Source organism: Aegilops tauschii, chromosome 5, assembly GCF_002575655.3.
Source record: "Aegilops tauschii subsp. strangulata cultivar AL8/78 chromosome 5, Aet v6.0, whole genome shotgun sequence".
Classification (NCBI taxonomy): Eukaryota; Viridiplantae; Streptophyta; class Magnoliopsida; order Poales; family Poaceae; genus Aegilops; species Aegilops tauschii.
The window spans coordinates 457,989,864-458,016,401 of record NC_053039.3 but is presented as its reverse complement, the minus strand read 5'-3'; positions in this window follow the sequence as shown (position 1 = coordinate 458,016,401).

The window sequence follows — 26,538 nt, the reverse complement described above, 5'->3', positions numbered from 1 at the left end:
TATCATTCAATAGTTTGAATTATTGTCTTCAAATGATAATTCATATCATAAACACGGTTAAAATTATGGGGAATATATATGCTTGCAAGTTATAAATCTAATCATTTAATGTCCCATTAGACTCAAATAAATTTAATAGGGACTTTAGAGGATTTGGATATTTGGAAATTGTAGTGTGTAGGTCATTGATGAACAATATTGGCATCCTTATTATAAAGTGAATAATATTTGGAAATTGTAGTACGTAGGTCATATCCTTATTGTAAGGTTAACAACATTGTGCTTCACTGTATCATGCCAACCAACCATGGGGGGTCGCTTGTAGTGAAAATCAATAATGAAGAAAGGAACTTTTTCATTATTTAAGAAGGACTAAAACTGGAAGATCTCCTCTCTCTCTCTCTCTCTCTCTCTCTCTCTCTCTCTCTCCTCTTCTTTTCAATTTGGCAGTTGACACCCTTACTAGGATGCTTGTAAAATCAGCAAATTATAATCTTATCGGAGGGCTTGGCCCTAAAGTGAACAAGAGGGGTACCATTTTCTTGCACTATGCAGATGGTACCATCCTTTTTTTGTTGACAATAATATTCAATTAGCAAGAAATATTAGGTGGATCCGCACTTGTTTTGAACAAGTTTCTGGAATTAAGATCATAATAAAAGTGAACTCACTCCTATGGGAATGCATGATGATATTAAACCTTTTATATGTTTTTTCAAAGGAGAGCTTAGCTAGTGCAAGCATTCATGCTTTGGTCAGAGGTTGTGTGGTCCCTTCGATCATGGCCTAAAACCTTGATTATGACATTACATGCATGCTTTGCTAGTCCATGAAACACACTTTGCTTCCACTCCCTCATGCATTTTCTTTTGGCTTCCAATTTTTATCCTGTTATAACTTTTGAACAAAAAAAGTCAGCTATTAAAATTTGATAATAATGAAGGATAAATTCACCAAGTTTTATATTCCCTCCTTTCCGGTTTAGATGGCAAATAATAAAATCAAAATTTGCCAATTTGTAAGGCCCATTGTCCAGGGAACATGCAAATATAGCGATATTAACATTAACTTCTATCATTTTTTTCTCATTGTAGAATCAACCAATACATGAAGGAGTGAAAGGACGATGCATGTGGCATTGATATATTGCCTAGCACTTAAGTAGGTACTCCTTGGTTATTGTGATTTGCAACATGACCCCAGTAAACCTGAAAGTAAGGAGTAAAACTAAAACCCTAAGCCCTCAACCGTAAACCCTAAGAGCAAATGGAAGCTAAAACTTGGTGAAACTTTGAAAAAATTGGAACTTATCAAAACATATTCAATAGTGGTCTTGTGTCAAAGCCCTCTCGCAAGGAACACAAATACGCAAATAAAACATAGATTGAAATTTTGATTCAAAAGTAATAGTATATTTAAAAATGAAAGTCAAACCAAAAAGCATGAAAGGTGGGATGGATGGACCATGCAAAATGGGTGACCAATCAGGCATGCATGAGACCATCTCATAGTAATCAAAGACTAACACACATGTAGCAGGGGAGCAACTTTCCCAATAGGCAAGTGCGTGCGCGGGCCGTTGTGTGCCCCTTCGGATTTCTTTTCCTCGATGTATGCTCTGTATTTTTTGTTGGGATTGTTACCTGGTTGCCTGTCTTGACAATTTATTTTCGCATTATTTAAAACTTTTGAATGGAACTTTGTATCCTGTTCCATTAAATTAATTGAGTAGGGAGGCTGTTTCCAGGGTCTAATGTGATTCTGAAAAAAAAACATATGAATCGAGCGAGCAACGTATAAATTTTTCTAAGGATCCAAATCTTATGAAATTCTTTTGAACCAAAGGAGCTCTTACTATTATTTCTTCTTTTTTAAGAAAAATAACCATATGGATCGGGCGACCAACGTAATTTTTTTTTCCAAGGATCCAAATCATATGAATTTTTTTATGAAATTCTTTTTTAACTAATGGTGGGCGATGTCCGACAGTGGGCAAGTTTTGGGGGCTGACTTGGTCCGCGCTGGCACAAGCCTTCATGTTATGGTCTTGCTTGCTTCCTGTTCGTGGCGTCGGTCCGAGTTTGGCTCTCTTGGCACTACCGTGCCAGCAGACGGATTGGTGTGGAGGACCACGTGTTTGGCGGCGTTCAAGCAGGCTTGGTGGCGGTCGCCGGTCACTATTTTGATACAAATTAAAGATGGTACATATCATTCCAATATTGTGTTTTTTCCTAGCTGTCTCTGTGTTTTGAGACCGGCAAATCGAAGAGGACGTTATTGTTTCTTTGTGGGTGTACGTTTGTGTAGCATCCAAACTGGAGATGGGGACTTCCGATGCCTCATAACGGACGACATGGGCCGGCTTGTAAGTTGTTAATTATGCTGACTCGCTTTTTCCTCGTCGAGGTGGTAGTGGTACGCGTACTTTTTGCTACATATACTGCCTGAGTGTCACTGACACGTGCACGCATCGCAGCCAAGTTCTGCAGAGCGAGTATGGACGACGATGAACTTGAGCGGGCGATAGCCCTGTTCGCCCTCGCCTCATCCGATCTCGTCAACTACCTCGCCGGATCATCGTCGTCGTCCCCGCCATCGGCAGTGAGCGATCCGGCCGGTGCTACTTCTGTCGTGCCCGTGCTCATCACGTTTTTCGTGGCCGTGCACGCCGTGCACAGGAGGGTCGCGGCGATCGACAGGAACGCGCCACCTCTTCTGCACGGAGTCGCCAAGCTGGCGGAGCTCCTCATCGTCGCCACAGCCATCGCTACCATCCTCTCACTCCTGATTTAGTCGGAACGAGATCCTCTGACTTAGTAAGTTCTACTGCCGAGGGATGTCCTTCGCGCTGCACCGTCCATCAGCCATCGAACGGTATGAGCAGAAACTACAACCTACGCCAGCTTTCTCGCTCGGGTGGAAACAGAAGTAAGCGGCCCATCGGCCCAGTCCGACGCTACATCGCCTCACTCAAACGCCATCATCGTCGGTGTTCCAAATTATAAGATGTTTTAGTAGAATAAAATATCCTAACAAAACGTCTTATAATTTGGGACGGAGGTAGTATATTATCTGCTCGGAAATCTGGTCCATATTCTATACCTTATTTCCTTGTGTGGGGATCAGTGTTTTTTATTTCGGGCCTCAACGTTGTAATAATACATTATATTATCATATTGTCTATCTTCTATCATTATACTACCTCTGTACCTTAATATAATAAGTTTTTTGCAATTCAAGGTACAGAGGTGAATTGCAATGTCTTATATTCAGGTACAGAGGTAGTATTTCTTATCACTCAGTCGCGCACTCTCCACAGCGCAGCACAACCGAACCACTCGATCTGGAGGATCCGTTCCTCCTCTCTGTAGAGCCTGAAATGGCGGCTCGATGTGGCTGACCCGGCTCTGCGCCTGTTGATCAATCCTTAGCCCTAGACTTTTTTGTGTGTGTGAAATACCAGTCCTTATTTCTGTTTGGACTGAGTGTAATATTTGTGTATTTCCTGGCATTTTGTTCAAACTTGAGCTAAATACCGAAAAGCAGATTTAAATTACTCCCAAACTAAGCAGGGCTATAGCTTTAGCAATGTTCACGAGCCTAACTAGGTAATATTGAGCATAATGACGATATATTAATTTCCAGGTGGATGGAAACATAACATTTGAGTCAACTAACTTTTTGGGCTCCTGGATTTAGCTAGCTAGCACGAGGCGGCAACCCAACCTTTTTTCCTGCCTTTCTCCATATATATGTGCTGGAGTTGTATGTTTCCACTATGCGACTACTGTACATGGATATGCACGGATTGGTAGTTGCATTGGTAGTACTTTGTCAATCTGGCTCGTTAATTTGAGGTGACGAAAGAAGCTCTAATTTGTGTTTATAAGTGAGACAAAGCTAGTCTGCACAACGTGTGTCGGACGTTTCGATGCCATGCCTTGTTGTACGCATCCATAGCTCCAAGCAAGGGAAATGAGCAACGGAGTAAACCAAGCACCACCCCGACCTATACATGTACGCCTTGAGCTGCCTTGGTACACTTTCTATGCCAAAATTTTCCACCCAACATGCGTTGCTGCGTCAGGACTGGGCAGGGCCGTGCGCGGAAGCACGCCGCGGCTGCTGTGCCTCGAAGTAGGTGTCCGTTTGACTCCCCCTTCCGTCTCGACGCGCGTTCCCGGCCTCTCCGGCGGCTCGTGCGATTTCGCTCATGTTTATGCGCCTACCGACGCTAGAGCTCAGGAGCCTGCTCCATCAGCGGTCCGAACACCATGTTCGGTTTGTCACACTTCTCTTCCGTCGTTTCCTTATGCGAAATCAATAGTTCGTTGTATCACAGTTCCACAGTTAGACACAATTTCTTGTTGCTCCTTAGGGCCCGTTCAGCAACGCTCTGGCTTGCAACTTCTTTGACCCCCGGTTTGGAGCTGGGCCAAACGGGTAATTTCCATAGTTGCATAAAAGAAACGGACAACACAGCATATTTAGTCTTGCAAGGTGGTCTTTCCTGATTGACGTACGATTTCCATGCGCCCCATACTACTCGGCCAGAGCGCAAGGTAGTGATGCTTTTGTCTACCAGACTTTAGCAATCTAGGGTGCAGCATTCAATCGCTTTGCCTTAGCAGCACAGTGTATATTAGAAGAGTTAGAAGAAGCTAGACTTTTGGACCTTTCTGTTTTTGAAGAAGCAGGAGTTCGCACTTGGCAGGCATTACATCCTCATGACACCGCCGTAAGCCCGATTTTTTTTGGGACATTGAGCCCGAATTTTTAGTGTTGTTATGCTTTGCACGCCCGAGATGTTTTAGGATTCGTCACACCTCCGCTAGTCATATAGGATATCTACAAGGTCGGACCTACAACAAAAGTGATATGGCGTCCTCTGGAGCTGACTCTCAGCTTCTTTCTTCTCTCTCTCTCTCGGGCTGCCGCTCTGACAGCACACAAATGAAACACAAGAAAAGGCAGAGTTTTTTAATGTTGTGCTCACACAAGCCGACCTTTTCTTTCTCTATTGTACAAAACAAACATTCTTACAACTCTTTCAACTCCAGCTGTCCAACTGATCCTCTAGCAACTAAAAAAATGTCTAGCCGGTCACGCTCCTTGCCGCCTCACGGCGTTGCTATCTTGAACAGCATTATGGCACGTCGGCATCACGTCAAGCACATTGCATTTCACCGTGGCGTGGCATCTCGCCTCATCCACGCTCGTGTGCAGCTTCACCGGATAGTAATTAAAGCCTAGACCATTTAAGCTACGAGCAAAAAATATATATATTATGCGGACACATGGATTAAGATTAGAGCTAACACTGGCGGCTCCGAGCTGTTAGCACGGCCGCCTCCCGCCCTACCTTGTACACCGCTATTATGTACGAACAAACACAATAGATAAAGGAGGACCTGGACATCGAGGTGGCCGGATTGGTAATAAACAAGGCCGCGAAGACCGAAGCGTCATTGCCAGTTGACGGTAACATCGGTGACCACCACGCCGGAGGGGGGGTTAGGCTACTACCAATGCATGGGTGCTTAGATGAGGTGCTAAGCACATTAAATAGCTTAGCAACTATACTCCCCAATGCATAGGTGCTTAGCTTATGGTAGCTAAGCTTGTTTCATTTAATGATTTAGCAACTAAAGTTTTTCATGTATCGGTGGGTTTCCTTCATTTAAGTGTTTTGCCTAGGTTCACGCGCTTAACACTGTTTCTTTCTGAGGTCACCACACCCATCTCTCTCCTCTTAAATAACTTGCCACATCAGATTTTTTGCCTACGTGGAAGGCTTAGCACCTGTACAAGGTGGAGCATTGGGAGGGGCCTTACCTAGGACGCAGTCGAGGTTGTAACATGCGTTTATATCCCCAAAAAAACATACACGACGTTGGTGGCCAAGACAGGAGAGATGGATGGTTATTTTTTGTAGGTTTTCTGTAAATATTTTATTGTGGAGATGCTGTTGCTTGCGTGGTCTTCGTGTTGTTTCATGGAATCATACGTGGTGGTGACAAAAATATTCTAACCATGCATGGGGCACATCAAAATTAATTAACCGGCTTAAGAATGAATAGGCTTCTTGTCGCGTGACGAGACCTCATCCTCGACCATGTCTCCTTGATGCCCGGAGTTCTCGAGACCTTTAGAAAAGCATATCATAATCAAGCAGTTTGTTAATTCATTTTTTGCTTACTTATATAATAATTCTCTACACAACATTTTACTTTCACACATCAAGCCACCATTGCACTATATATGCCAGTTCTCTAGGTAACATTTTACTTTGGGACAATCAAGCCACCATTGCACTGAATTGCACAACTAACAAACCCACCCCTCATGGCTGATCTGCGAGTTTATTTTACGATCACTTTGGCCCACCTTGTGTTCGGTCGGTCCATCTGGATCGAAGGTGTCATCAAGCCCCTAACCCAACAATCGCCGGACAATGATATAATTGTCATGTTGCCCATCATGGAAGTCAGCGCGCTGTTCACCATCACCTTCTCTATCAGAACATGTGTCATACAGATAAGAGCTGCCTTGCTCACCCAACCGACGCATCCTCACGCTGCTTTTGCGTGGATCTTGGTCGTTGTAGGAGCAGCTGCCATCGTGGTTGTGGGTTTGCTCTTTGCTGCGGGACGAGAGAACTCACATGAAAACTACACACCTACCTAGGTAAGCTAGAACTTCTTTCGTTCTTTTGAAAACGAGGGATCTCTCCTGTTCTCTCGTATTCACATCGAGAAATATATGCAACCCCTCAGAATGTACTTTTGGAAAGCGCGCACGATATTGATGCATATTAAGTGTGTGGACGGCATGCGCCATCTTGTTTCTTTGTTGCATTTGTGTTAGCTCTCAAAGGATTGTTTTGCTTTTCAATACCACAAAACATAGGTAACTAGTTCACGAGTTATCGTTTTGTTGCATGCATGCGTTTGTGTCGTTGATTTGTGATATTGCAAACCTAGAAAGCATACTGGAGTTTTGCTCCAACTAACTTTTGTTTAAGGTAGAACTAATAAGTCACGTTTACTTTCGTAAGGATTTGAGTAAACTGTTTTTCTACGTATTCCATTACATATGTATCTTAGGGTGTTGACCGGCTAAGAAAAAACTAAAACACCAGTTTCTATTGAATTGTCTATCAATATTAGCTGAAATTTAATCAGATTAGTCACTGAAATAATTCTTATTTACTGGCTTGTTTACAAAGTTTCCTATGCAGTTTGAACTTTGATACCAAATTTTGTACTTCAAACTAAAACAACAAGTTTCTCTCTAATCACATACAAGTTTTATCTGAATTACCTTTTTGGTCAATACATTATGATTGATTTACTGGAGGTGTTCCAATATTGTTGGAACTATAACATGGTTTAAATGAAGATATGAATTTACAGGCAAAATTCAGTTACAACCTTATCTCGTTATATGTAATAGCAATCTATCTTATTCACTAATTCATAGAATGTCGTAAATTTATTAACCCTCTGTTTACATTTCCAGGGCCACCCTGTTGTCACAAGTATGTTTGGTTTTAGAATATGTTATGCCAAGAACTGAGATGAGAAAATACATGTTCTCGCAGGAGGTTTCAAGAGATACTATCCTAAATGCCTTCTATGACCGCTTACTTATTCTATAAACAAACTGGGTTCAGTTTGCTAGTTGGTTATGTGCTCGTTGAAAGGTTTCGATCTTCTTTAGACGGATCTCTCCATTGCCAGATGATCCCATCTTCATCAAATAATCATCATCTCCACACCATCCTCAGTGCGTTCAATTCACAGTTATTTCTTCATCCATGTGTGAGTAGTATGCTCTAAGCATATGCGTGATAGATGGGAATTTGAAGATTGATTGCATGCATGCACATGACGACGTCCCATTGCTCAGAATTTTATCCGGGGTTTATTATTGTTCTTGGTGTATTGCTGGTATAAATTTGATACGCTCCATGCTTTCTATCAAGGCTCCAGTTGGCATGACTTCAGGTCTCAGCTGCTTATATATTTATGATATTTCTGGCATTAGATCCTGGAAATTGTATTCGTTGTTGCATCTCTAAACTAGTGACTGGCGAGGGTGATAGGCCATGATATTAATGGGGATAAATAAATGTTAATAAGCTAAATGCATTTCGCTGGCACACTCGCGAAAACAACAAATAAAGATAAGAAATTTATAAACAATTACCGGACTTTTTTTTGCAGAAAAACTTTCGATCTATTCATCTTCAATCATGGCAGTACAACGAACACCAGAAAGAAAAATTACATCCAGATCCGTAGACCACCTAGAGACGACTACAAGCACTGAAGCGAGCCGAAGGCGCGCCGCCGTCATCACCCTCCATCGCCGGAGTTGGGCACAACTTGTTGTATTAGACAGTCGGAAGTTGTTGTGCTAAGGCCCCATAGGACCAGCACCCCAGAACAGCAACCGCCACCGTTAAAGAATAACGTACATTGAAAGGATCCAGACCGAAGACACACGAACGTAGATGAACAGTTACTGGATTTAACTTGAGGCTTCCATGCAACTTTGTCCTTGCATGCACCTACCTACCCATGAGTGTTATTTTCCTTCTTCGGATGGGTGTGTGCTCAATACTATAGAACATTAAAATCCATTGATTTACACTCCATATGCATAAGTTTTTCATGATCATTGACTGCCAGCAAACCTGCTTGAGGCAAGTAAATAGGCTTAGAAAGCTGAACGAATATGACAGTCACATCAATCTACCCGGCAATTGTCTTGTTTGGCGAAATGATTGAGAATGTTGACAAAGAAGCAGGGAAGGGAGTTAACATAGCTAGGGCGTCGAGATGAACCGGCATACTTTAAGATGCATGCATGATTGCACTACCACTCACACTAAGAAATCGACATCAATCCGCGGCCGCGTATACCTACTTGTCACCAGTGTCGATGACATGCTAGGCGTTGCGGCTAAAGCACCCGCGCTGGATCTTGCCAACTTTCTCGATAGGCCTACAAATCTTGGCCATGGTCGTTCAAGCCCTTACCCTCAAAGGCTCTCCCAAGGGCGGACACGCTAGTGGTGGTCGCTGACGGGAGGTTGTTAGTGAAGCTCCAGGATGCCACGGTCGACGATTACCAACACTCAAGCTATTACCCATACAAGGGCATGAACTTATGTAAAACCACCACGTCACCTTCATCATCGAGATCCCTTCTTGCACCACAAATCTCTCTACTTTAATCGGTGACTACAAATAGATTGTACTATTGACGGTTCATTAATCACAATGGCCCTATGGTGGCTCAGAGGTGCGTGGGCATGCGGGATCAATCATGATAGTTCTTTGCTTTGACCGGCGCTCCTCCGGTCCCGTAATGGAATGGTGCTTGGTGGGGGCGGTGGCTGGAGGTTTTCGATATTGATGGATTTGGTCGGGTCTACCTGGACGACTGGGGTTGTGGGCTTGCCACATGTGGTCTTCGTCCATGGTGGCCGACTATGATGGCTTCTCTGTCCGACCCATATATGACTGATTTGTGGGTGATGGTGGTTGGCAGACATCCCACCACCGGTCCGAGTGGTTGGCTATGATGGCTTCTCTGCCCGACGCATATATGGCTAATTCATGGGTGGTGGCGGTTGACAGACTTCCCGGCGCCGGTCTGGGTGTTCAATGTGTGGTTGAGGGTGTGTTGAGAGATTGGGTGAAGACCATGTCTCGCCCTTGGGCTGAGACATGCGGCGGCGTAGTGTCTGGGTGTCAATGACCTTGTTTGAGGTGTCGCTGCTTTGCTAGAACACCCCTTCAGCGTAGATCCGGCCACCTCTAAGAAAACCCCTATATCAGCCTAACAAGGGTCATCCTTTTGTGAACTGGGCATCAACAAGGGAGAACTATAGAAGATGGAAGTGTTGGTGTCGGGGCTTCTATGGCAATAATGACAGGGTGAGCGATGTCAGACTGGCGATGGTGGTTGTAGTAGTCAACTCTTTAGGGTGTCTGTAGGTTCACCTCAGTTTGTTTGTAATGGTGAAGTCGGATTTGCGATAGCAGGTGGTATGTTCAGTGATCATCTGTGGGGCGCGTCGGGCTTACATGATTCCCCTTCATTGCTCTCTGTGACTATCAAAGTTGCGATGTCGCTGACAAGCGATTTGGGCTGGGTCGATGGTCGTTTGCGGTGAATCCAGAATCACTTGCTCACCGAGAAGTGATGACCACGGTGATTTTCTGCTTAGTAATATGCGTGGGGTGCCTGATAAGCATGTTGTGACGGTTTTAGCCTTTTTTTATTAATTAGCCGGGCGACTCTTTTTTATTGGACCCTGATAAGTGTCATACGTGTCGCACGAGCACATGGCAACTCTGAACATTTTTGATGGCAAGTTTAGTGATGCGAGGATGGTAACTTTAGTTGTCAAGCATGGCAACTTTCTTTTCGGATGGCAAGTTTCAGTTTATTTGTTTTTTTTTTTCTTTTTGAAAGACAACTTAGTTGTAAACAATGTCAGGGCCGGAGTCCTTCACGCCACATGTATGTCAGTTATCATTTGGGCTTTTATTTAGTTAGTGCATTAAGCCTTAGTGGCTCAGGTTTTGAAAAAAAATAATTTATTTATTTGTAGCTCAGTGAAAGTAATTAAGTAAGCTCCTTGCAGGGCGCCATCGGTGTATGTGGAACAAGCTAGGTAGATCCGAAAGAGAGCCTAGGTGACAACGTGAGAGAGACATCATCTGAAAACAGGTTTAGCTAGTAGTCTGGGATACTAGTACTGGGGTAGTAATTACTGGATCGGCGCCGGCGCCGGCGCGTCTGACCGTCCGATTTGCTCGATGACGAAGTAAACCACGCATACCCGGCGTGGAGGGGGCATATGCGCACACGCACGTACGTACGTACGAGAGGAGAAGAACTATGCTACGGCGCGCACTAAGCTCCACACCATGTGACAAGCTACCTTTTGTCAGCAAATATCAAACGTCTCTGTCAATTGAACTGGACAGGTACGTGCAGCCGACCATGGCAGAGAAGGTAACAAGAACGAAGAACACGGCAAGGATAATTTAAACGTCTCCATCTGGGAGTAGCTAGCGCGCACGCAGTTGGACTTTGGTGAAGCTGACGGGTGTTAATCGGCCGTCGCCAAGCCAATCGCGCGCCCTTAAATACCCGCTGGTCGACATGACAAACATAGCTCGCGCCTCGCTCAGGGATAGCTAGCTAATCCATCATCATGCTTGTACACCACGGTGCATCTTGGTGGAGCTTAGACATGCTTGCGTTTTAGCTGTGTGTGTTTGCACACTTGGTAAAGGAATTCCAGGTGTCCTACGGTGCATGCGCGTGCTAGCTACTACTCCCTCCGTTCTCAAATATTTGACTTTCTAGACATTCAAATGGACTACAACATATGGATATATGTAGACATATTTAGAATGTAGATTTACTTCTTTTGATTCATATGAAGTCACTTGTTGAAATCTCGAGAAAGACAAATATTTAGGAATGGAGTAGTAGTTTACTAGCCCTAAAAGGAGCTACCTAATTAATAGCTTACTTAGAGTGTTGCTAATAATACAGCCAACTGCATATTATTGTCATATCTCTCATTTATAACTATAATTTATAATCATCCATGTAGTAAGGCTGAGTTTTCCATTATTATTATTATACTTTCTCTTTTTTCATCTTTATTGTATTTTTGTAGGATCACATGTAGAGGCAGACTATTACATGATGGCTCGCTTAATCTTTGTGTTTCCCATGACTCTCTTCTTTACATCGGCAGGATTACCATGTAAGCAGGCTATAATACTGTTATTGTACTTGCTCTTAGCTAGCAGCAGCGAGTTCAAGCTGATGCTTGCACATGCATGCACGCGGGTGCGACGTGCGTGGGCACTTGGAACTTGGTCGCACGTATGTACACCGTCAGTTCAGTTCATCGATGTATGTCTTTCTTTTTCTTTGGGGGGGGGGGGGGGGGGGGGGTCGGTGGGTGGGTACGGGGCGCATTTTTTTTTCTGCGGATGAGCGTATTGTAGGGTGAGGTGTCAGCACATGATTGGATTTAGAGGGGCCAACCCGTTGCAATTTTAGGGAGGTGATAATTATTTGGAAAATTATACATAAAATCTCTCTAGGCCGCACGTAGGTAGTGGATAGGTTTATCGTACAGCATGGGGCCGGAACTCCTTGTCTCTGCATTTGGCCCAAAATAACAGATGGCCCACTGCGCAGGCTTTCGGCCCGTTCTTCAATCTGCTCCACGCTTGGGCCACGCACCGTCGATCTCCTTCGTTCGGCATCGTCCATCGGCGGCAGCTAGCTACTCTGGGCTGGCGACCTGGAGCCGGAGCAGGAAGAGTTCTTTGTTTTAAGGGTCTAGTGGGGAAGAAACTGCCCATCTGAATTTAGCATCAAGGAGTTCAATGGTGAATTAACATGTGGCTGAATAGTTAAGAGGACAATGATATCCTCAATCCACCTGAGTTTAAGTTTTAGATTTTTCCGGCAATGTGCATTCAATGTGAGGAGACGTTTCTGTCGACTACGAAGGCGTCTGTGGCGACTTCATCAATCTCAAGATGACATGCTGACTCAATCTTCCGAAGGTACTCAAAGCGGTTGGGTATACATCACTGGTAGAAAAAAGGCCTTTAGTCCCGGTTCGCAAAGGCCTTTAGTCCCGGCTGTGCAACCGGGACTAAATATGCGCGACTAAAGACCCCCCCCTTTAGTCGCGGCTCTTACGAACCGCGACTAAAGGCTTTAGTCCCGGTTCTCGTGGCTAACCGGGACTAAAAGCCCGTCCTTTAGTCCCGGTTCTCGTGGCTAACCGGGACTAAAGGCCTCCTCCGCAGGTTTAAACCTGGTTTTTTTGCGAATTTTTTTAATTTTTTTATTTTCAAATTTCTGAATTATTTTAACCTCTAATCTCTAATCACCACCCCTCATCACTGCTCAATTTATCCTCTAATCTCTAATCACCCCTCATCATTCCAAATCATCTAACTTCTCGGACGGTCACACATCCTCTCACTACTCCAGCCTGAGCACGCTTAACTTCCGGGTTCTATTCTCCCTTGTTTCCAAGTCTGCACTTGTTGTTTTCCTGACAATAGTAGGATGTCAATTCTATTAACCCTCAGCAATTTAGCTTGAGCATGAAGTGACACATTTCACTGTTTGAGTTTGAAACTATTGTTTTAAAAAACAATAATTATTTAGTAACACTAATATTTCTGGAATAATTAGTTTGACCATTGTTTGACCACTGTTTGACCACAGTTTGACCAGATTTGACCAAAATTTAAAAAAAACTGAAATAATTATTTAGTAACACTAATATTCTAGAATAATTAGTTTGACCATTGTTTGACCAAAGTTTGACCACAATTTGAATTTTTTTGCCTCTCCAGATCTTAAAAGCCCCGTATCTTTTTTTCTGTTAGGTTTTTGAGGATTTTGAAAATGCTTAACGGGGTTCCCCCCATTAAATTCGGATGTAACTTTTCGAGTAGATGATTTTTCATATAAAAAACTTTTTCATCCGAGTTCGTATGCAAAAGTTATGCCCATTTTAAGAATTTCCAGAGAGATTTTGCAAATAAAGTCGAAATTCATATTTGTTAATTTTCCCAACAACTAGACCACATATCACATGAGAAACTTATTTTATTTTATTTTTTGACATTTCCATCATTTTCTTTTGTTTTTTCTAAAACTGAAAAGGCGATCCACGGGGGGGCCGGGGGGGGGGGGGGGGGGGTAGAGTTTGAAATGAGGCCTCAAATCCCTTTAGTCGCGGTTGGCCAGACCAACCGGGACTAAATGTCTAACCTTTAGTCCCGGTTGGTCTGGCCAACCGCGACTAAAGGTTCGGGCCATTAGTCGCGGTTGGCCAGACCAACCGGGACTAAAGGTCTAACCTTTAATCCCGGTTGGTCTGGCCAACCGCGACTAGACCTTTAGTCCCGGTTGGTCTGGCCAACCGCGACTAAAGGCCTTCGGGCCAGCCTGAGGACCTTTAGTCCCGGTTGGCCAGGTCAACCGGGACTAAAGCCCCTCCCGTCCGCCAGCTGTCGACCGAGCGCGCTGGGTCTAGATAGTTGGTCGCGGGTCTCCTCCCGAACCGCGACTAAAGACCCCTTTGGTCGCGGTTCGATTATTTTGGGGACTAATGGGGGCGTATGGAAGCCTCTTTTTCTACTAGTGCATGTGTGCATTCACAGGGATGAATGTATGCTCACAGGGATGAATGTATGCCCTCTTAAGCGACTTTGATTGTACTGTGTTAAAAGAAGTTCAACCTTCGAGGTAGGCTGCATGCATGCAGGACGTACGTACATCTCGGCCAGAGATATTAATTAGCACCGTGTTATCCTCGTGCTATGCATGCATGCATGCATGCACGCACGCACGGTATTCTTAATTTATTGTAATCAGGTCTGGTAATAAGGACTTATCACGCATAAGTTCGATTATATTCATCCTTTATACTAACGCAATATCATATGCGACTTGGGGCGTTGATCCCTAGCTACATAAATGAGAACATCTTGTCTTATGCTACACATAGGCACCTCAGCTGAGAAAATCAACTAAATGTACGCCTTGCTACCATCGGAGACAAGACAAGTGTATTAGGGGAGAAAAGAGGTCGATGAAAGTGATTTCTTGCCGCCGATGGGCCGACGTCGATCGATCAACAAGAGCACGCCTCCGCCGAGGAGATATCTAGGCCGTAGCATCGAGGATAAAATAGGACTTCTCCGTGGAAAGGAACGCCGGATGAAAACGAAGCAGGTCATCAACAGATTCTCTCCGCACAATCTTAAGAGGGCGGCTTACATTATTTTTTCTAAACTTTTTTTTGCGAAAATGAGTCAGATATATTATTAAAGTTTAGCAGAAGTGCAAAACACTCCAAACATAATAAGAATTACATCGAGGTCACAGGACCACCGAACAATCACTGCAGCCACAAGAACAAGCCGCCGACGTGCCATTGTCGCCGCTCCTATATCGTAGCCATCCTGACGTTGTCGACGACAATCGGAAAGTTTTCGTGCACGCGTCCCTAAGGACCAGCGCCCCAGAGCCGCAGTCATTGTGTTGAACTCTTGAATAAATCGAAGAAGGTGAAGTTAAATCTCGATGTCGCATACACTCGACGATAAAAACCCTAACCAAGCTGCCCCTAGGAGCTAGCTAGAATCTACACCAGAGCTCCGTCTAATCCGTTCGACAGACGGACTTGAGGAGGATCGAGGCCCGAAATTCTAACTTGATGAAGAAATGCTGACATTCGCACGAGCTCCATCCCCACGAGAACTAAAACCCTAACCTATCTAGCTACTAGACGGAGCCGAGGCAAGACAATACCCCTCCCTGACACTGGCAACCGAAGCGGTTGTCAGAGGGAAGTAAATCAATGGGCTTGCCGGTGGAGATTGAGAGGGGGAAGGCTTTCCTTAGTCGCCTTGCAAGGGGATAAAGAAAGATGTGGAAATCTTTCATTTCGTGTAGGCCCTTCCATATATACACATTAAATATTTATGGGCAGATGAGTCATGCCAGTAATTGAACCAACGAAGATAAACTGAAATAATTGAAGATGTGCTAAGAAAAAGAGATAATACGATTAGATGACACTCCTACTATTTTTCCTATCTCTGATAGTAAGTGGGTTTGTCAAATTTATTGTATTCCTAAAAATGAAGGATTTATAGTTGTGCCCAATTAAAATAATGAACTAATCCCTACTAGAACTATTCGTTGGATATTGAATATGCTGTTTGCAGGAAACTAAATAAAGAAACCTAAAATTATTATTATTATTCACTTTTTATTGATCAAATGTTGAAGAAGCTTGCTACGCACTCTCACTTTTGTTATATTCACGGATACTCGTAATTTTCTAAAATTAAGTGTCTGTCTCAAAGCTTATAAAAAGACGACAATTGAAATGCATGTACCTTATATATGCCTATTGACGAATGCCATTTGGATTGTGTAATGCACGCGCAATTTTTCAACGTTGTATGGCAACTACTTTCGCTGATTTTATTAAGAAAATAAAAATGTTCATAGACTGTTTGACACACTGAGTTGCGTCTGCCTTGGCTGTGAAGCAATGGTGCAATTAGCTCGGCCGTATCCCCCGTGTGGTAAGAAAATTGACCATTTCTGGACGCGCCGTGTGTGCTACCAAGAGGGGGACATTTGGATGCGTCGGAACGGACGACAATCCGTTTTCTGCTATGAGGGGGAGGCAGAGACTAGCTGCCGAGTCAACCGGTGGTGTGATCGTGTTCTCCGACGCCGGGAGAACCCAGGCGCTATACTGTACTAAGAATCACCGAGCTTAATTTCTATTGCCTGAGATCCTAGGCTGCCTAGGACGTCTACGTACTGCGTTTGTCCATTTGTAATCCGACGAAATGAAGAACGACCTCACTGGCCGCTATATATGCCACTGAACTTTCCTCGGCGATCACCCTCACCGTAGCTAGCTGCACTACACTGTTGCTTAGTTTCTTCGCTGCCAAGCGTCTACTTGCCCCATGGACGTTCACGTTCGCTTCGCATTTACTGTGGCCAACCTCGCGTTCGGCCGGTCCCTCTGGATCGAAGCCGTCGTCAAGCCCCTGGCCGAGTACTCGCCCGGCGACAACGTCATCGTCGTCTTCGCCGCCGTGGAGGTGGTCGCGCTGCTCACCGTCACTTTCTCCGTCGGCGCCAGCGTGGTGCAGATCCGAGTTGTTGTGCTTAACAACCAAGTGGCGCATCGTTACGCTCTTCTTTTCTGGCTGTTCGTCGTCACCGCCGTCGCAGGCGCAGCCGCTGTGGGCGTGGGTTGTCTCGTTTCCACAAACTCAGAAGACGACTACCCACCGACATAGCTAAGGTAGAATATTTTAGCCGATGTGTAATACCTAAGTAGCAACCTCTCTCTTCCTCTTTGTGCTTCAAGTTCGTATGACCATGTAAGTTGCCCAGTATAATTGTGGTTAATATATATTTATGATGGTTAAGTTTGTTCAATATATGATCTATGTACGTATAGATGGCATCCTTGTTTTATTGAATCCAACCATACTCCTTTCTTTTTTTGCGATGACCAACCGTTGCCAGGTTCTAAAGATGGCAACATAATCAGCAGTATGTATTAGATGACACTAGTACAGGACCCTGCGGGACTGACAACTAGCAGCGTTCAACTGGCACACTGCTAGTACGACGCCGCTACTGATAGGACACTAGAAGCATGCCAGGTGAACACCGCTGGTAATGAAGACACTAGGCCTCAGAACAGCGCTCGATGGCCTAGACTCAGGCCCAGCTCCAGTGCCCAGCGGCCCATTGAGGCATAGCCTACGATTTTATTTTCAGAAATACTAGGCCTATATAAAAAATCTGCCCCCCCCCCCCCCCCCCCCCCAATATTATGGGCCCTGTGTGGGCTGCACATTTGGCACCACTATGGGCCCGGCCCTGAAGATCTATCACTTTGAACTAATTTTATATGTTGCTTTTGATAGCTCAAACAAATCTAAGTGAAGAACATGAGCAAATTATTCTTCTCTCAAAATAATATAAGTGAAGATGAGAGATTTTTTTTCAAAAATTTACTAACTCTCAAATAAATATATGTGAAGCATGAGAGCATTTCTTCAAAAATAATAAATCACACCATGCTAAAAATATATATAAGTGAAGCACTAGAGCAATCCCATAGCTAATTTTTTTAAGTGAAGCACATAAAGCAACTCTAGCAAATCATAACATAATTTTGGCTCTCTCAAATAGGTGTGTTCAGCAAGGATACTTAACTTAAACTAAAAAGCAAAACAAGTAAAGACTTATATAATACAAGACGCTCCAAGCAAAACTATGTGACGAATAAAACTATATAGTTCCAAGTAAAATACCGATGGTCGAGAAGAAAGAGGGGACTCGGGGCATCCCCAAGCTTAGTTGCTTGTGCCTCTTTGGATATATAATAACTTGGTGTGCCATGGGCATCCCCAAGCTCAGGCTCTTCTTACTCCTTATTCATTCATCCATCATGATCTCACACAAAACTTGAAAAATTCAATCACACAAAACTCAACAAAATCTTCGTAAGATCCGTTAGTATAACAAAGCAAATTACTACTCTAATTACTGTTGCAAACTCATTCATATTTTATTTTTTGCATTATATCTATTGTATTCCAATTTTACCATGGCTTATACCCTCCAATACAAACCATAGATTCATCAAAATAAGCATACAACACAAAGAAAACAGAATCTGTCAAAAACAGAATAGTCTGTAGAAATCTGAAAAACTTCGAATACTTCCGTAACTCCAAAAATTCTGAAAAATTAGGACAACGTAGGAAATTTGTATATCAATCTTGTCTACAAAATCATGATTTTATCACGCTTCTGTGAATATTGGAAATTGTTTTACTGGATGCAAAAATTACCCAATATGATCCAAAGGCTTTGCTTGGCACAAACACTAATTAAAACATAAAAAACACAATCATAACACTAGCATAATTGTGTAAACACCCAAGAACAGAAAGAAAAAGGCAAAAATAAATTTTATTCATTGGGTTGCCTCTCAACAAGCGCTATCGCTTTATGCCCCTAGCTAGGCATAATGCAAAGATTTAAGTGTTGTCATCTTTAGTTTCCAACTCCTTAATCAAACACTTAGAATTCTTCAAAGATTCAGCATACAAATTTTCAATAAGAATGTTCCTAGGAACTAACTTGAAGAATTCATTCTTGCAAATAGGGTCTTTTATCAATTCAACAAAATTTGGGTGAATACTAATCATTTTAAGATCTTCTTTGTTACTATTAGATGTTGTACCCTTGTTTTTAGTGACTTGAGTAGTCTTGCCAATTTTGACCGGAGTTTCTTCAATAGTTTTAGCGGAAGAAAAAGCCATGCTTAGATTACTAAAAGTTTCTTCCAACTTATCAATTCTAGCGGGGCTCTCCTCTATTCCCCGTTGAGTGCGGGTTCTTTTTCCTTTAGTAATTTAAGAGCATCTCACGCTTTTGACCCAATTCTATTAGCGAGATTATGCATCATTTTACCCAATTTTTCAAAGTTTTCCTCGGTGAGCATTTTCTTTTCAATAGCATCTAGCCTTTCCATAACATGCTTGAGAGTTAAAGTTGTTTCATTAATCATAAGAGGTGGTGAACCCACTAAATTTCCCATAGCATTAAAAGCATCTAGAGAAGGACACATCAAGAAATTCCCACCGGTAATCATATCAACGACGAATCTATACCAAGTAGTGATGCCCACATAAAAACAGCGAAGACGAACAATGATAGATTGCTTACGAATAGATCTATTATGAGCATTGCAAATCCTATACCAAGCATCTTTTAAATTTTCCCCTCCCCTTTGTTTAAAGTAAAGAACCTCGTTCTCGGGGATGCACGCAATAGAGGAAGAACTATCCATAACGATAAAAAGTGGCAAAGAAAATTGCACACGAAAACAGATCTGACGAGAAAACGGCGAACGAAAAAGAGGGCGAATAAAACGGCAAATTTTTTTGAAGTGGGGGAGATGAAAACGAGAGGCAAATGGCAAATAATATAAATTGCAAGAAGATGATATTTGTGATTAGGAACCTGATAGATGTTGATGATGTCTCCCCGGCAATGGCGCCAGAAATTCGCATGTTGACGGGAGACTATCTTGACTTGATCCTCCCCTGCAACGGCGCCAGAAATTCGATCTTGCGGTGCTCAATCTCAACTAGATTGACGTGATGTAGAATCATTTCGGTCTACTAATCTTGGACGTGATTAATTGGGGGCCATAATTTTCACTAGATGCTTCTCTTTTGAAAATGGCATACGGTAGGTAAACGAATTACTGTTGGACAATTGATAGAAAAGCAAATAATCATGACAATATCCAAGGCCATGATCATGTATATAGGCATCACGTCCGAGACAAGTAGACCGAAATGATTTTGCATCTACTACTGTAACGACTATGATTCAATCGTACACTAATCATACACGCAAACGTGTACAATCAAGATCAGGGACTCACGGGAAGATATCACAACACAACTCTAAAATAAAATAAGTCATACAAGCATCATAATACAAGCCAGGGGCCTCAAGGGCTCGAATACAAGTGATCGATCATAGACGAGTCAGCGGAAGCAACAATATCTGAGTACAGACATAAGTTAGACAAGTTGCCATAAGATGGCTAGCACAAACTGGCATACAGATCGAAAGAGGCGCAGGCCTCCTTCCTGGGATCCTCCTAACTACTCCTGGTCGTCGGCGGCCTGAACGTAGTAGTAGGCACCCTCGGTGTAGTAGGAGTCGTCGAAGGTGGTGTCTGGCTCCTGGGCTCCAGCATCTGGTTGCGACAACCGATAAGAATGGAAAGGGGGAAAAGAGGGAGAAAAGCAACCGTGAGTACTCATCCAAAGTACTCACAAGCAAGGATCTACACTACATATGCATGGGTATCTATGTAAAGGGGCAATATCGGTGGACTGAACTGCAGAATGCCAGAATAAGAGGGGGATATCTAGTCCTGTCGAAGACTACGCTTCTGGCAGCCTCCATCTTGCAGCATGTAGAAGAGAGTAGATGGTAAGTTCACCAAGTATCATCGCATAGCATAATCCTACCCGGCGATCCTCCCCTCGTCACCCTGTGTGAGAGCGATCGCCGGGTTATATCTGGCACTTGGAAGGGTGTGCTTTATTAAGTATCTGGTTCTAGTTGTCATAAGGTCAAGGTACAACTCCGGGTCGTCCTGTTATCGAGGATCACGGCTATTCGAATAGGTAAACTTCCCTACAGGGGTGCACCACATTACGCAACACACTCGATTCCTCTGGCCGGACACACTTTCCTAGGTCATGCCCGGCCTCGGAAGATCAACACGCCGCAGCCCCACGTAGGCACAACAGAGAGGTCAGCACGCCGGTCTAAATTCTAAGCGCGCAGGGGTCTGGGCCCATCGCCCATTGCACACCTGCATGTTGCGAGGGCGGCCGAAAGCAGACCTGGCCTCCCTAATACAAGAGCAGGCGTTTGATAAGTCTCCAACGTATCTATAATTTTTGATTGTTCCATGCTATTATATTATCTGTTCTGGATGTTTAATGGGCTTTATTATACACTTTTATATTATTTTTGGGACTAACCTATAAACCGAAGGCCCAGTGCAAATTGCTGTTTTTTTGCCTATTTCACTGTTTCGTAGAAAAGGAATATCAAACGGAATCCAAACGGAATGAAACCTTCGCGAGGATTGTTTTTGGAAAAAACGCAATCCAGAAGACTTGGAGTGGACGTCAAGGAAGCAACGAGGCGGCCACGAGGTAGGAGGGCGCGGCCCCCACCCTCGTGGCTCCACCGACCTACTTTTTTCGCCTATATATACTCATATACCCTGAAAACATCCAGGAGCACCACGAAACCCTATTTCCACCGCCGCAACATTCTGTACCCGTGAGATCCCATCTTGGGGCCTTTTCCGGCGCTCCGCCGGAGGGGGAATCGATCACGGAGGGTTTCTACATCAACACCATAGCCTCTCCGATGATGTGTTAGTAGTTTACCACAGACCTTCGGGTCCATAGTTATTAGCTAGATGGCTTCTTCTCTCTCTTTGGATCTCAATACAAAGTTCTCCTCGATCTTCTTGGAGATCTATTCGATGTAATTCTTTTTGCGGTGTGTTTGTCGAGATCCGATGAATTGTGGGTTTATGATCAAGATTATCTATGAACAATATTTGATTCTTCTCTGAATTCTTTTATGCATGATTTAAATATCTTTGCAAGTCTCTTCGAATTATCGGTTTAGTTTGGCCTACTAGATTGATCTTTCTTGCAATGGGAGAAGTGCTCAGCTTTGGGTTCAATCTTGCGGTGTCCTTTCCCAGAGACAGCAGAGCAGCAAGGCACATATTGTATTGTTGCCATCGAGGATAAAAAGATGGGGTTTATATCATATTGCTTGAGTTTATCCCTCTACATCATGTCATCTTGCCTCATGCGTTACTCTATTCTTATGAACTTAATACTCTAGATGCATGCTGGATAGCGGTCGATGTGTGGAGTAATAGTAGTAGATGCAGAATCGTTCCGGTCTACTTGTCACAGACGTGATGCCTATATACATGATCATGCCTAGATATTCTCATAACTATGCGCTTTTCTATCAATTGCTCGACAGTAATTTGTTCACCCACCGTAGATTATGCTATCTTGAGAGAAGCCACTAGTGAAACCTATGGTCCCCGGGTCTATCTTCCATCATATTATTTTCCTATCAATTTGCTATTTCTGCCGCCGTTTATTTTGCAATCTTTACTTTCCAATCTATACAACAAAAATACCAAAATATTTATCTTATTATCTTTATCAGATCTCACTTTTGCAAGTGGCTGTGAAGGGTTTGACAACTCCTTTATCGCGTTGGTTGCAAGGTGCTTGATTGTTTGTGCAGGTACTAGGGACTTGGGTGTAGTCTCCTACTGGATTGAGACCTCGATTCTCAAAAACTGAGGGAAATACTTACGCTACTTTGCTGCATCACCCTTTCCTCTTCAAGGGAAAACCAACGCATGCTCAAGAGGTAGCAGCGTTCGAGTCAAATCCGGCGCACGCCGCTCAATCGCTGACGTCAAGAAGGCTTTGGCTGATACCACGACGTCGAGTGCCCATAACTGTTCCCGTGTAGTTGGTTAGTGCGTATAGACCAGTGGCCAGACTCAGATCAAATACCAAGATCTCGTTAAGTTTGTTATTTTGAAGTAACCGCGGACGCCAACCAGGGCCAGGCCCACCTCTCTCCTAGGTGGTCTCAACCTGCCCTGTCGCTCCACCACAAAGATCCACCCAGAGGGCCATCGAGACAAAGGTCCTTTCAGCCCCAATCCGTGAATCACTCGCGGGTACTCTACGAGTCGACCTGACTTTAGTCACCACATGTATCATATATTATGTATATAAGTATATGCCCGTGATCACCTCCCGAGTGATCACGGCCCGGTAGTATAGCATGGCATACGGACAAGAATGTAGGGCCACTTATGGAATACTAGCATCCTATACTAAGCATTTAGGATTGTAGGTAAGGGTAACAACTGTAGCAACAATGACAGGCTATGCAGCAGAATAGGATTGAGCAAAAGCAGTAACATGCTACACTACTCTAATGCAAGCAGTAGAGAGATGGAATAGGCGATATCTGGTGATCAAGGGGGGAGGGGCTTGCCTGGTTGCTCTGGGAAGGAGGGGTCGTCAACACCGTAGTCGTACTAGGTAGCAGCGGCGTCGGTCTCGGTGTCTAACGAGAGAAGAGGGGAAGAAATAATAAATATAATGCAAACATATGCATGACCATGCATGACAAGACAACGAGCGGTGTTAGGTGTGCCCTGACGCGGTAGTAGGTGATACCGGCGAAGGGGGGGAAACATCCGACAAAGTATTCCCGGTGTTTCGCGTTTCCGGACAGATGAACCGATGAGAAAAGTTGCATGTTTGCTATGCTAGGGACGTGTGGCTGACAAACGAACTGCGTATTCAGATTCGTCTTATTTTTCTGAGCAACTTTCATGTACAAAGTATTTTCATCCGAGTTACGGTGTATTTAATATTAATTTTAAAAGGTTTAAACAGTTTTTAAATTATTTATTTTAAATTGATTTGAAAAATAGCATTATTGCATCAGCAGTCAACAGGGGTGTTGAGTGGGTCAAACTGACGTGTGGGGCCCGCATGTCATAGGCTGTTTAATTAGCAGGTTAATTAAACAGAGTTAACTAGTTTACCTAAAGATTAGGTTAATCTAAATATTATTAATTAAGTTAATTAATTCTTGAATTAATTAATTGATATTTTTATTTATATTTTTAATTCCTTTTTTCTAAGGGGCGTGGGCCCCGTTGTCCACCGGCACAGAGGCCATAGTGGGGCGGGGTGTTAGCGGGTGAAGCCCGAACGGGCGCTGGCGACGGTGGCGCACCCGGTTGGGCGCTTCGCGCGCAGATGGCCACGGCGGGGTGGCCGCAGTCGGCCGGAAGCGGGCTGGGACGGGCGCTGGATGACTGGACCTGGGCGCACGACGGAGCGAGGCAAACAGGGCGGCAGCGGGGCACCGGCGGCCACGTCCACGAGCGGTCGCAGCCGCAGGGGAGGGGCAGCGGCAGGGTGAGGCCACGGGCTTGGGCCGGCAGCAGGGGACGGGCAGCGGAGCCGCGGCGAGGCCTGCACGGTCGTGGTAGCGAGGGGAGCAGGGCGGCGCACGTGCGTTCTGCGGCAAGGCGCGCGACGGACGGCGCAGAGCTCGGACGGCAGCAGTGAGCGGGAGACAGTGGGCGAATGGACGCGGCGTGCAGGGTCGGGGTGCAGTGTCGCGAGGGAAGGCGGAGGTCGGGTCGGGCGTCGTGGCCGCGGCTAACGGCGCGCGAGGGCGGAGGGCAGAGGGGGAGGCCGGGCCTCACCAACGTTGCAGGGAAAATGGCAGCGAGCTCGGGGAGGTGGATGGGGACGATGGCGAGCGATGACGGGGAGGCAGGCCGGCGTGGTGGCTCCGCGCGAGGTCCACGCGGCGGGGGACGGCGACGGGCGGCCGCAGGGCGTTGGGGGGGCGATGGCGGTAGGCGGTGGTTCCTCGGGCGCGGACATGCCGGTGAGGTGGGGCTCCGACGCGGCAATGGGTCGGGCGCGAGGTGCTTGGGGACGCTAGAGAACGAGAGCGGGTGGGGGTTTCGTTTAGGAGGAGTGGGGGGGTCGTGCGGGCCGACGGGGATGATCCAGATCTGGGTCGATGGGGGAAGTGGGGGGTGGTTGCCCTAGGGTTTGATCGGGGTGGGGGATAAGGGAGGGCAGCCTGGGCTAGGTGGACTGGCCTGACAGGGAGTGGCCAACTGGGCCAAGGCCCATCGGGGAGGGGAGGGTTTTCTCCTTTTCTTATTTTTTGTTTGTTTTGTTTTCTTTTACTTTTTCTAATTTTTCTTTTCTATTTTATTTTAGTTCCTAATTATTTTAGTTTTAATAAAATACCAAAGTGGCACCTAAATTGATGTTACAAATTATGTCACAACCACAAAAAGTTTCATCTCAAAATAATATAGTTTAATATTTTGCAATATATAAAAGGTATTTAATTAATGGCTTTAGCTACTGATATAATTAGTTTAGTGCATTTAAACATTTTATAAAGACTTGGTTTCTCCACCTATATATCTTATGAATTATTTGTCACAATAAGAACATTTTAGTTTTCACTTTTGAAAACTTTAATTATTTGACTTGTTTTTGAATTTGGAGTTTGAATCGGTTTTGAATTAACGCGAGATTAGCAACAGTAACTGAGGTGACATGGGATCATTAGCGTGAAATTACTGTAGCTTAATTATCCGGGCATCACAACTACTATTATTCCACACATCGACCGCTACCCAACATGCATGTAGAGTATTAAGTTCATAAAGAACGGAGTGACGCCTCAAGGAAGATGACATGATGTAGACAAAGAAAAATCACGCATGAATAAACCCCATCATTTTATTCTTAATGGCAACGATACAAATACGTGTCTTATCCGTTTCGGCCACTGGGATTGAGTACCGCAAAATCGAACCCATCACAAAGCACCTCTCTCATTGCAAGAAAAACCAATCTAGTTGGCCAAACCAAATCAACAGATTGGAGAGAAATACAAAGCTCTAACAATAATGCATAACAGAGTTTAGAGAAAATTCAAATAATATTCATGGATAATCTGATCATAAACTCACAATTCATCGGATCCCAACAAACACACCGCAAAAAGTGATTACATCAAATAGAACTCCAAAAACATCGAGGAGAACATTGTATTGAATATAGAGAGACAGATAGTCATCTAGCTACTACCCGTAGGTTTGTGGTAAACTACTCACACATCATTGAAAGGATAGCAAGGTTGATGTAGAGCCCCTCCGTGATTGATTCCCCCTCCGGCAGAGTGCCGGAAAAGGCCTCGGATGGAATCTCGTGGTATAGGAAATTACGACAGCGAAAAAAGTATTTCGGGTGGCTCTCTGTTGGTTTCCCGATTTTATAGAATTTGTAGAACCGGAGTTAGTTCAAACGGAGCCACAAGGGCCCGACGAGCCACCAGGGCACGCCCACCTGCCTGGGCGCGCCGTGGTGCCTCGTGGCCACTGCTCCATCTTCTGGCCCTCCCCCGAAGCTTCCAGGATTTTTGTGTCTAGAAAAAAATTTAAAAAAAGTTTCACGGCATTTGGACTTCGTTTGGTACTAATATTCGGAAAGACCAAAAACGGGCTAAAGATAGGAACTGGCACTGGGCACTAAGTTAATATATTAGTCCCAAAAAATGATATTTAGTAAATGCATATAAAACATCCAAGATTAATATTATAATAGAATGGAACAATCAAAAAATTATAGATACGTTGGAGATGTATCAGAGAGTGTAACCATAAGTGGGTTGTTTGTTCAAATAAAA